This window comes from Felis catus, chromosome X (assembly GCF_018350175.1).
Source record: "Felis catus isolate Fca126 chromosome X, F.catus_Fca126_mat1.0, whole genome shotgun sequence".
Classification (NCBI taxonomy): Eukaryota; Metazoa; Chordata; class Mammalia; order Carnivora; family Felidae; genus Felis; species Felis catus.
The window spans coordinates 58,168,715-58,181,291 of record NC_058386.1 but is presented as its reverse complement, the minus strand read 5'-3'; positions in this window follow the sequence as shown (position 1 = coordinate 58,181,291).

The window sequence follows — 12,577 nt, the reverse complement described above, 5'->3', positions numbered from 1 at the left end:
CTTCTGAAAAAAATGCCCCGCCATGTTTCTTTTTTCACACTTCCTCATTAGGGCTTGCACTCTGACACTCCATCCTTAATCAGGTTTCTAGTTGCTTCTGCTGCCAGGTCTACTCGTGAAGCCCAACTGAAACAGTCATCACTATGGTTATGGTTATGATTATGGTTATGGTTCTTGAAAGGGATGGGGGAGAGGACGGGGGGGGGGGGCGGGTTGATACTTTAGTCTCTGTGATTGCACATAATTGTAACCAGCACCTATTTCCATGGTAACCAGGCAACCCAGCAATCCAAACACCACTATTGTCCTTGCAATTTACAGAGATTCAACAGGTGTCTTCATTGCCATGGATACATTGTATCCATGTACAGGTATAGCCTGATTCTCTTTTCTCTAAGATGCCAATCAGGTAGGCACTTTTCATTTTTCAGGATTCAAGTTAATCAAGAGCATAAGGCTCAACTGATTGGTGTTTGTAGTTCTCACTAGTTAACTATTTCACACTCAGGGTTTCAGGGTGCCCAAACTGGCGTCACCTTATGTGGGGTCAGTGATCTAGATCTGCACTGTCCAATGGGAACTAATGCAAGTATAGAAAGGTTATTTGCTCTGTTCAATGCAGTAACTACTGGCTATACATAATGTGGCCACTGAGGGCTTGAGATATGATTTGTGTGGCTGAGGAACTGAATTGTGTCTTTTAAAATATTTTATTTTTTTAAAGAAAGATTCTCTTATTATTTTTTTAATGTTTATTTATTTTTGAGAGAGAGAGAGTGTGAGCGGGGGAGGGCAGAGAGAGAGAGAATCTGCAGAAGGCTACAGGCTCTGTGCTGTCAGCACAGAACGCAACACGTGGAGCACTTAACTCACAAACCGTGAGATCATTACCTGAGCTGAAGTGGGACATTTAACTGACTGAGACACCCAGGCACCCCTTAAGATTTTATTTTTTAAGTTTATTTTTATTTGTTTTGAGAGGAAGAGAGAAAAAAAAGCATGAGTAGGGGAGGGGCATAGAGAGAGAGGGAGGGAGAGAATCCCAAGCAGGCTCTGCACTGCCTGCAAGGAGCCCAATGTGGGGCTTGAACCCTTGAACCGTGAGATCATGACCGGAACGGAAGTCAGATGCTTAACCAACTGAGTCATCCAGGCACCCAGGTACTGAATTGTTAATTGTATTTAATTTTAATTAGCTAAAATTTAAATGCTTTCTTTTGAGAGAGAGAGTATGTGCACATGCAGGCAAGGGAGAGGGGCAGAGGGAGGGAGAGAGAGAGAGAGAGAGAGAGAGAGAGAGAGAATCTTAAGCAGGCGGAGCCCAACAAGGAACTCAATACCATGCCCTTGGTATCATGACCTAAGCCGAAACCGAAATCAAGAGTCGGACACTCAACCCACTGAGCTACCCCAGGCGCCCCTATGTTTCTATTTTCTATATTTGTACTGACTTGGTCAACAAATGTTCATACTTTTTTATATACATAGGATTAAGCTAAACTATACATACTTTTCTGAGTCATGACTTTCTCACTTTAAAAAATAATTTAGCTTTCTTTGCATATAAGTGTATAAAGATCTATGAGGAATTTTTAATATCAAATATTTTACAGACACCCAAATGATGGTTTTTAGTGTCTCTTGAGTGAAAAATACAAATTATAAAAAAAGCTATGAATTCAGTAACACTTCAATGAATGTATGCTTTGTTAAAAATCACAACAGCTGTTTATATCGGAAAATATTTGGTAGCAAAGTAAAAGAAAAATTGTACATTTGTGTATCTCAAGACAATCACAACATAAACAGAAATGTTGATGTAAACAAATAATTGCAATACTCTAGGCAAATAATAACAGCATATTAGAGGTAGCTCATATTAGTGGTAACTCAAAGGTAGCAGGGCTCTGCATGAGTGGATCAGGAATGGTTTCACAGGAAAGAACACTTTTGAATTGGGTCTTAACCAAGAGGTTGAAGTCAGACCGATTTGCAACGGATCAGAGGCAGAATGACCTATGTTTTAGGTAATTTGGCATAGTTGAAGAAAAGTAGGGAAGCTAAGTCATAGGAAATTAGGCAAGAGAGATAGGCATAGGCCAAATTAAGGGCCCGTGCTGTGCTTAGAAGTTTGTACTTTGTAGGTGATGGGGAAACATTGAAAAGTTTTGTTTTTATTTTTTGAGAGATAGAATGAGTGGGGGAGGGGCAGAGAGCGGAGAGGAGAGAGTATACGAAGCAGGCTTTGCCATAACAGGCTGACAGCAGTAAGCCCAATGTGGGGCTCGAAGTCACGAACTGCGAGATCATGACCTGCACTGAAGTTGGACGCTCAACCGACTGAGCCACCCAGGCGCTCCTTGAAGAGTTTTTTTTTTTTTAATAATTTATATTGTTTTTTTCTGATAATAAAAGTAATATATGCTTTTTGAGGGCAAAACTTGAAAAGAGAAGTACAAAAATCATAATCCCATTATGGAGAAATTGTTGTTAACATTTTGGTATATTTTCTTCCAGATTACCACAGACGTGGGCATGCGTGCCTGTGTGTGTGTGTGTGTGTGTGTGTGTGTGTGTATTTATTTGTTCATTTATTTTTTAATTTTTTAATGCTTATTTATATATTTTGAGAGAGAGTGAGCAGGGGAGGGGCAGAGAGAGAGGGAATGAGAGAAAATCCAAGGCAGGCTCCACGCCAACAGCGAGGAGCCCCATGTCAGGCTCGAATCCATGAACTATGAGATCATGACCTGATCCAAAACCAAGAGTCAGACGCTTAACTGACTGAGCCACCCAGGTGCCCCTTATTTATTTATTTAGTTAGTTAGTTAGTTAGTTATTTGAGAGTGAAAGAGACTGAGAGACAGAATAAATTTTTTCTATATCTGATAGGTTTGAACTTCAGAAAGATCACTGTATTACTGTCCTGAAGCTGTTGTAAAAAATTACCACAGATTAGGTGGCTTTAAAAAACAGAAGTTTATTCTCTCACAGTTCTGGAAGCCAGAAGTCTGAAATCACTATCACTGGGAAGAAATTAAGATGTAGGCAGGGCCATGATTCTTCAGTATCTCTCAGGAAGCTCTAGGGGAGACTGTCTTGTCTCTTCCAGTTCCAGTTCTTGGTGGCTGCTGGCATTCCTTGGCTTGTGGCTGCATCACTGCAATTTCTGCCTCCATGGTCACATTGCCTTTTCCTTTGTGTGTCAAATCTCTCTCTGCTTCTCTAAGAACACTTGTCATTAAATTCAGGGCCCATCTGGATAATTTCCCCATCTTAAGAGCCTTAACTTAGTCACATCTGCAAAGTCCTACTTTTTTGCCATGTGAGGTAATATTCACAAATTCCAGGAATTAGGACATGTATATCTTTTGGGGGCCATTATCAAGCTTCCCACAATCACCCTTGCAACAGTGTGTAGAAAAGATTGGAGGAGATAACAAAGGAGATCAGGTCACCAGTTGGAATACAATAATAATTTCAGGTGAAAAATGAAAGCCTGAACTAAGTGGTTGTAGGCATAGAGAAGAGGAAACCGAATCCAAATATATAGAAGGCAGGATCAAAGGGGACTTAATAGCCAATTAAATGCAGGGGTAAGGAGTGGAAGATTAGAATGATTCCCAGGTTTCTGTTTGTGGTGCCTGGTCATCTGATTATGCCACTAACTAAGATAGGAAACAGTGGAGGCAGAGCACCATTGGGAGGGTGGGGCAAGGAGTCCATTGGTGCACTTTGGCCAAGTCAAGTTCAAGGTGAGAGGAGCCAGCCAAGCAACAGAGGAAAAGAGTTTGACCTCTGAGAGGTCAATATTTTATAATTATTATTATCAATCATAATATTTATTGAATACTTTCAAGGTATTGAACATAATAATATGGGATGTATCAGTACTAAGTATGATTTCTGTCCTCAGTAAGTTACCAAGTAACTAAATAAACAGAAAACATTAATCAAGAGAAAGTGGAAAAAGGGGGGCCTGGGTGGTGCAGTCGGTTAAGTGTCTGACTCTTGATCTTGGCTTAAGTCACAATCTCATGGTTTGTGAGTTTGAGCCCCACATCCGGCTCTGTGCTGTGATGGTCTGGAGCCTGTTTGGCATTCTGTCTCTCCTCTTTGCCCCACCCCTGCTTGTGAACTCACTCTCTCTCTCTGTCTCTCTCTCAGAATGAATTAAAAAACTTAAAAAATTTTAAAAGAGAAAGTGAAAAAAAAGCGAATAGCTTGGTCTCCAATACTGTTTTAAGAACTATAAGTGATCATCACCTGCATTCAACGTTGTACTAGAAGTTGTAGCCAGGGAAATTGGCAAGAAAAAAATAATAGGTGTCCAAAATAAAAAGGAAGAAGTAAAACTATCTCTGTTTGCAGATGACATGATCTTGTATATAGAAAACCCTAAGGAATCTGCTAAAAAAATTATTAAAACTAGGAAAGAGCCCAAGTGTTCATTCATATATATTAATATATACACAATGGAATATTACTCAGCCATAAACAGTGACATCTTGCCATTTGCAACGGCGTGGATGGAACTAGAGTGTATTATGCTAAGCAAAATAAGTCACTGAAAGACAAATACCATATGATTTCACTCATGTGGAATTTAGGAAACAAAAATTGGGAAGGGGAAAATAAGAGAGAGGGGGAAACAAACCATAAGAGGATTAACAATAGAGAACAAACAGATAAAAACAAAAAAATTAAAATAAATAAAAAATTAATTTAAAAAAAGAGAACAAAGTGAGAGTTGGTGGAGGGACGTGGGGGGAGGGCTAAATGGGTGATGGGTATTAAGGAGGGCACTTTTATATGAGCACTGGGTGTTATATGTAAGTGATGAATCACTAAAATCTACTGAAACCAATGTCACACGATATGTTAACTAACTAGAATGTAAATAAAAATGTGGAGACTTTGGAAGAAAAAAACTATTAGAACTAATAAATGAGTTCAGGGTTGCAGGATACAAGATCAATATGCAAATGTAAATTGTATTTCTATACACTTACAGTGAAGAATTTGAAAATGAAATTAAACAAATCCATTTACAAAAACATGAAAAGGAATAAAGTGCTTAGGAACAAATTTAACAAAAGCATAAAACTTACACTCTGAAAACTACAAAACATTGCTGGAAGAAATTCAAGAACATCTAAATAAATGGACTTTGATTAGCAGATAACAAGTGTTAGCAAGAATGTGAGAAACTAGAAATCTCCTGATGGATATATAAAATAGTGCAGCTACTTTGGAAGATAGTGTAGCAGTTTCTCAATTAAACATAAATGTACCACATGATCCAGAAATTCTCCTAGTTATATACCCAAGAGAAATGAAAATGTGTGTTCACATAAAAACTTGTATATATGAATGTTTATAGCAGTATTATTCATAATAGCCCAAAGGTACATCAACTGATAAATGGATAATCGAAATATGGTATATCCATACAATGGAATAATATTCAGGCATACAAGGAATAAATTCTGACACATGGTACAACATGGATGGACCTTAAAAACATTATGTCAATTGAAAAAAGCCAGTCACAAAAGACCACATATATGATTCCATTTATATGAGATGTCCAGAATAGGTGAATCTATGGAGACAGAAAGTAGAATGGTGCTTGCATAAGGCTATGGGGGATAGAGGGATGGGAGAATATAGCTAAAGCATACAGGTTTTCTATTTTTTTTAATGATAACAATGGGTGGAGATGCAAACTGGTACAGCCACTGTGGAAAACAGTATGGAGTTTCCTTAAAAAAATTAAAACTAGAACTACCCTGTGATCTGGTAATCACACTACTGGGTATTTACCCAAAGAAAACAAAAACACTAATTCAAAAGGAGACATGCACCCCTATATTTAAACAGCATTATTTACAATAGCCAAATTACAGAAACAACCTAAATGTCCGTCGATAGATGAATGGATAAAAAAAATGTGAGATACATATATATATGTATATATGTATACATATATAAACATACAATGGAATATCATTTGTCCATAAAAAATGAAATCTTACCATTTGCAACAACATGGATGGATCTAGAGAATATAATGATAAATAAAACAAGCCAGTCAGAGAAAGATAAATACCATATGATTTCACTCATATGTGGAATTTAAGAAACAAAACAAATGAACAAAGGGGGAAAAAAGAGACAAAAAACGGACTCTTAACCATGGAGAACAAACTGATGGTTCCCAGAGGGGAGGTGCATGGGTGAAATAGGTGAAGGGGATTAAGAGTACACGTATCTTGGGGCGCCTGGGTGGCTCAGTCGGTTAAGCGTCCGACTTCGGCTCAGGTCATGATCTCACAGTTTGTGAGTTTGAGCCCCGCGTCGGGCTCTGTGCTGACAGCTCAGAGCCTGGAGCCTGCTTCACATTCTGTGTCTCCCTCTCTCTCTACCCCTTCCCTGCTCGTGCTGTGTCTCTGTCTCAAAAATAAAATAAACATTAAAAAAAAATTTAAGAGTACACGTATCTTGATGAGCACCGAATAATATGTGAAATTGTTGAATCACCACATTGTACACCTGAAATTAATATAATATGGTGTGTTGATTACTGGAATTAAAATAATAAAAAAATAAATGATGACAATGTAAAACTGAGGTAATCGTTGCACACATCCGTGAATATACTAAAATCCATTGAATTATACAATTTAAATGGGCAAATTGTACAGTAAATGAATTCTATCTCAATAAAGCTCTCATTTAAAAACAAAGTGTAAATGGAACTCAGAGAAGTAATATTAATGTAAGTTGACTTCCCAAGGGATAGTGCCATAGCAGAAAGTCTAGAGACCTTGGGACCCACATATATCCTAGAGTGTGTCTTATAAAGTCAGTTGATCTTATGGGAGTAAATTGGGATATGTTGCCTCCAAAGTTGGGAGAGATGTTTGGACAGGACAGAGGGAATGTTAAAGAGGGGAGTATAGTCAGAAGCATACTAGGTCAGATTGCCATAAATGGACTTGCTACTAAGGAGGAATTTTTCACTGCATTTCACTAATCCTTCTGTTTTCTAATTTTAATTCCAGTTAGTTAACATATAGTGTTATATTAGTTTCAGGTATACAATATAGAGATTCAACAATTCCATACATCACCCAGTGCTCATCATGACAAATGCCCCATCACCTATTTAACCCAACCCCTTCCCCTCCCCTCTGGTAACAATCAATTTGCTTTCTATAATTAGAAATCTGTTTGGGGGCACCTGGGTGGCTCAGTAGGTTAAGCGTCTGACTTTGGCTTAGGTCATGATCTTGCAGTCTGTGAGTTCGAGCCCCGTGTCAGGCTCTGTGCTGACAGCTCAGAGCCTGGAGCCTGCTTCCAATTCTCCCTCTTTCTCTGCCTCTCCCCTACTCACACTCTGTCTCTCTTTCTCTCAGAAATAAATAAACATTAGGGGCACCTGGCTGGCTCAGTTGGTTAAGCGTCTAACTTTGGCTCAGGTCATGACCTCACAGTTCGTGAATTCAAGCCCCTGATAGGACTCTGTGCTGACAGATTGGAGCCTGGAGCCTGCTTCAGATTCTGTGTGTCTCTCTTTGTCTCTCTCTCTCTCTCTCCCCATCTGCTGCTCATGCTCTGTCTCTGTCTGTCTCTCTCTCTCCCAAATATAAATAAAAAATTAAATAAATATTAAAAAAATTTTTAAATCTCATGTATAAATTCTAAAAAAAATCTGTTTCTTGGTTTGTCTCTTTTTCCCTTTGCTCATTCGTTTTGTTTCTTAAATTCCACATATGAGTGAAATCACATGGTATTTGTCTTTCTCTGACTTATTTTGCTTAGCATTATACTTTCTGGCTCCATCCATGTCATTGCAAATGGCAAGATTTCATTCTTTTTTATGGCTAATATTCATATATATATGTATATATAACACATTTGTCTTTATCCTTTCATCAATCAATGGACACTGGGATGCTTCCATATCTTGGCTATTGTAAATAATGCTGCTATAAAAATAGGGTGCATGTATCCCTTGAATTAGCGTTTTTGTATTCTTTGAGTAAATACCCAGTAATGCAATTACTGGATCATAGGGTAGTTCTTTTTTTTTTTTTCTTAAAGTAAGCTCTATGCCCATCATAAGGCATGAATTTACAATCTCAAGATTGAGTCCCATGCTAGGATAGTTCTATTTTTTAACTTCTTGAGGAACCTCTATACTGTTTCTACACAGTGGCTGCACCAGTTTGCATTCCCACCAATAGTGCACGAGTGTTCTTTTTTCTCCACATCCTCGCCAACACCTGTTGTTTCTTGTGTTGTTGATTTTAGCCATTCTGACAGGTATGAGGTGTTATCTCATTGTTCTGATTTGCATTTCCCTGATAGTAAGTGATGTTAGACATTTTTTCATGTGTCTGTTGGCCAGCTGCATGTCTTCTTTAGAAAAACGTGTGTGTCTTCTGCCCATTTGTAATTGGATTATGTTTTGGCGGTGTTGAGTTTTGTAAGTTCTTTATATATTTTGGATACTAACCCTTTATCGGATATGTCATTTGCAAATATCTTCCCGCATTCTGTAGGCTTTTATTCTTCTGTGCAGAAGGATTCTGTTTTGATGTAGTTCCAATAGTTTATTTTTGCTCTTGTTTCCTGTGCCTCAGGAGACACATCTAGAAAAAAGTTGCCTCAGCCTGTGTCAGAGATTACTGCCTGTGCTCTCTTCTAGGATTTTTACAGTTTCAGGTTTCATATTTAGGTCTTTAATCCATTTAGAATTTATTTTTGTGTATGGTGTAAGAAAGTGGCTAAGTTTCATTCTTTTGCATGTAGCTGACCAGTTTTCTCAACACCATTCGTCCTTTTCTCATTGGATATTCTTTCCTGCTTTGTTGAAGATTAATTGACCATATAGTTGTGGGTTTATACTAATCCTTCTTTTTAAAGATGAAGATTCCTTATTTTTGCCTTCCTGCCTTTGCTCCTCTCTTATTTCACTCTTATCTTTTTCCTTGTTAAGCCTTACATTATAGAAATAGTACTACAATTTGAGTTCATTGGGGGCTTTTTCCCTCTCTCTGTCCTTAATTCACTCATCCACCAATTCATCCAATAAACATTTACTGAGTATCAGGGACTATGCTAGATGCTGGAGATAGAGATGAGTAAAAACTGGTCTCTATTATTGAGGAACTGACAGTCTAGCATTTCCCAATGTCTCCCTAAATACATATTTCCTTTTCTTCATTCCAGGGTACTTCAGAATGGTATAAAACATTAAGAATCCATGTGTTTCCATACTTGGTTCTAAGGGTGAACTTCACTCTATCAAATGATCGCCAAATAGCACTTCCATTTATTTGACCAGGTTATATGTAGGTTTGCCTGTGGTGAAAAAGTAAAAGTTTGAGGGGCGCCTGGGTGGCTCAGTTGGTTGAACATCTGACTTCAGTTCAGGTCATGATCTCACAGTTCGTGAGTACAAGCCCCACATCGGGCTCTGTGCTGACAGAGCCTGGAGCCTGCTGCAGATTCTGTGTCTCCCTCTCTCACTGCCCCTCCCCAGCTTGCATTCTGTCTCTGTCTCTCTCTCTCAAAAATAAACATTAAAAATTTTTTTTAAATTGTTTTAATGTTTATTTATTTTTGAGAGAGAGACAGAGACAGAATGCGAGTGGGTTAGGGGCAGAGACAGAGGGAGACACAGAAGCAGAAGCAGGCTCCAGGCTTTGAGCTGTCAGCACAGAGCCCGACGCGGGGCTCCAACTCACGAGCTGAGATCATGACCTGAGCCAAAGTTGGATGCTCAACCAAATGAGCCACCCAGGTGCCCCTAAAAAAATTTCTTTAATAAAGTTTGACATCCAGGAGTAATTAATTAAAGCATGGTACATCCAAATGATGAAATAATACACAGCCATTACAAATATGTTCTAGAACATATTGTACAAGATAATTCCAATTTTGTAAAAAATATGTATGCAAAAAAAGGACCAGAAAGATATACATCAAATAGAGCAGTGGTTATCTCCGGGTATAATAGGTAGAATATAAGTGATTAGTGCTTTCCTCTTCAGGTTTTTCATGTTTTCCAAAATTTTTGCAGTGAACATTTGTATTTTTGTAATCAGAAAACATATATAAGTATATATATATATGTGCATATATATACACATGTGTATATATTACATATATATGTAATATATATTATAATTATATATATAATTATAATATATTATATAATTATATTATATAATTATATATAATTATATTATATAATCATATAATATATTAATATATATTATATATAATATATAGTATATATAATATATAATTATATAATATAGAATATATAATAATATATAATATATATTACATATATACACATGTGTATATATATTATATATAGACACGTATATACATAATTAAAATGAAAGAGCTCTCACGAGGACAGGGATAGAGATTTTACCTGCCTTATAGGGCTTGCAGCACTTCAGGAGTGCTTTGTAAATGATGACTAACAAGTAACACAATTGAGAACTGTGTGGTAACTAACAAAGCTGAAAATGACGGTGTTGAATTGCAGGCCACACTCTTACCCAACCCCCACCCAGTTCTATATTACAGCCTTTTATCTGTGGCTGGTACATATTCAGATCTATCTACTGTGGGCATTCTTGGCTTAAAGACAAAAAAAAATATTTATACGATATGAAGGTTTCAGGATACAAAGTCCCAGACCATGCATGAGGTCAGATATATTTCCCTTTCTTTTTAATTTTTTTTAAGGTTTATTCATTTTTGAGAGACAGAGTGCAAGCGTGGGTGGGGCAGAGAGAGAGGGAGACACATAATCTGAAGCAGGCTCCAGGCTCTGAGATGTCAGCACAGAGCCCGACGACGCAGGGCTCAAACTCACAAGCTGTGAGATCATGACCTAAGCCGAAGGTGGACGTTTAACCGCTTAACCGACTGAGCCACCCAGGTGCCCCTATTTCTCTTAAAATGACAATAGTAACTGGGGCGCCTGGGTGCCTCAGTTGGTTGAGCTCCCGACTTCAGCTCAAGTCATGATCTCACAGTTTGTGAGTTCAAGCCCCACATTGGGCTCTCTGCTGTCAGCACAGAGCCCACTTTGGATCTTCTGTCTCCCTCTCTCTTAACCTCTCGCCCCTCTCAAAAATGAATAAACATTAAAAAGATAATAAAATTATAATAGTAACCTATTAATCAGTACCTATTAAATACCTACTATAAGTCAGACAGTTGTACACCCCACTTAAGTGCATCCCTATGAGGTATAATCTCCAGTATTTCCTTCCAGTGTTTTTCTGTGTATATATGTACAATTGACCCTTGAACAACATGGAGGTAGGGGCGGTGACCACCCTGTGTAGTTGAAAACCTAAGCAGGGGCTCCTGGGTGGCTCAGTCAGTTAAGCATCTGACTTTGGCTCAGGTCATGATCTCACAGTTCATGAGTTCAAGCCCCACATCAGGGTCTCAGCTGTCAGCTCAGAGCCTGCTTCAGAGCCTCTGTCCCCCTCTCTTTTTGCCCCTACCCCACTTGCATATGCACACATACTATCTCTCTCTCAAAAATAAACATTACAAAAAGAAAATCCAAGTATAACTTTTGACTCCCCCAAAACTTAACTACTACTGTTGACTGGAAGCCTTACTAATAACAGTTGATTAGCACATATTTTGTATGCTATGTGTATTGTATAGCATACTCTTACAATAAGCTAGAGAAAAGAAAATGTTATTAAAAATCATAAATAAAATACATTTACAGTACTGTACTTATTTAAAAAAATCCACATGGGGTGTACCCACACAGTTCAAACCCATGTTGTTCAAAGGTCAACTGTATATAGAATTTCTCTACAAAGTTAGCATCGTATTTTAACTCCTTTTAAAAAAATGTAACATGGTGAAGGGGGAGCCTGCCTGGTTCAGTCGGTAGAGCATGGGCCTCTTGATCATAGGGTTGTAAGTTTAAGCCCCACACTGGGTGTACAGATTTAAAAAAAAATAAAATAAAAATGTAACATACAGGAGCATTTTTGTGTGTCATTAATTCTTTTAATAGATTAAAGTCTATGTTTTTAAAGATTCTTTTTAAAAAATGTTTATTTTATTTATTTTGAGAGAGAGCACAAACAAAGGAGGGGCAGAGAGAGACAGAGAGACTCCCAAGCAGGCTCCATACCATCAGTGCAGAGCCAGATGTGGGATTTGATCTCATGAACAGCAAGATCATGACCTGAGCTGAAACCAAGAGCCAGACGCTCACCAACTGAGCCAGCCAGGTGCCCCGACTAAAGTCTATTTTTAGAGCAGTTTTAGATTTACAGCAGGAGCAGGCTGAAAGTACAGAGAGTTCCCATATACTCCTTGCCCACCCCATACTCACCCCAGGGCACAGCCTCCCTTGACTATCAACATTCCTTACCAGAATTGTACATTAGTTACAATTGATGACGAATCATTATTATTCGAAGCCCATAGTTCACATAGGAGTTTGCTTTTGGGGTTGTACATTCTATGGGTTTTTATGATGTAAATATGTCTCCATCATAATAGC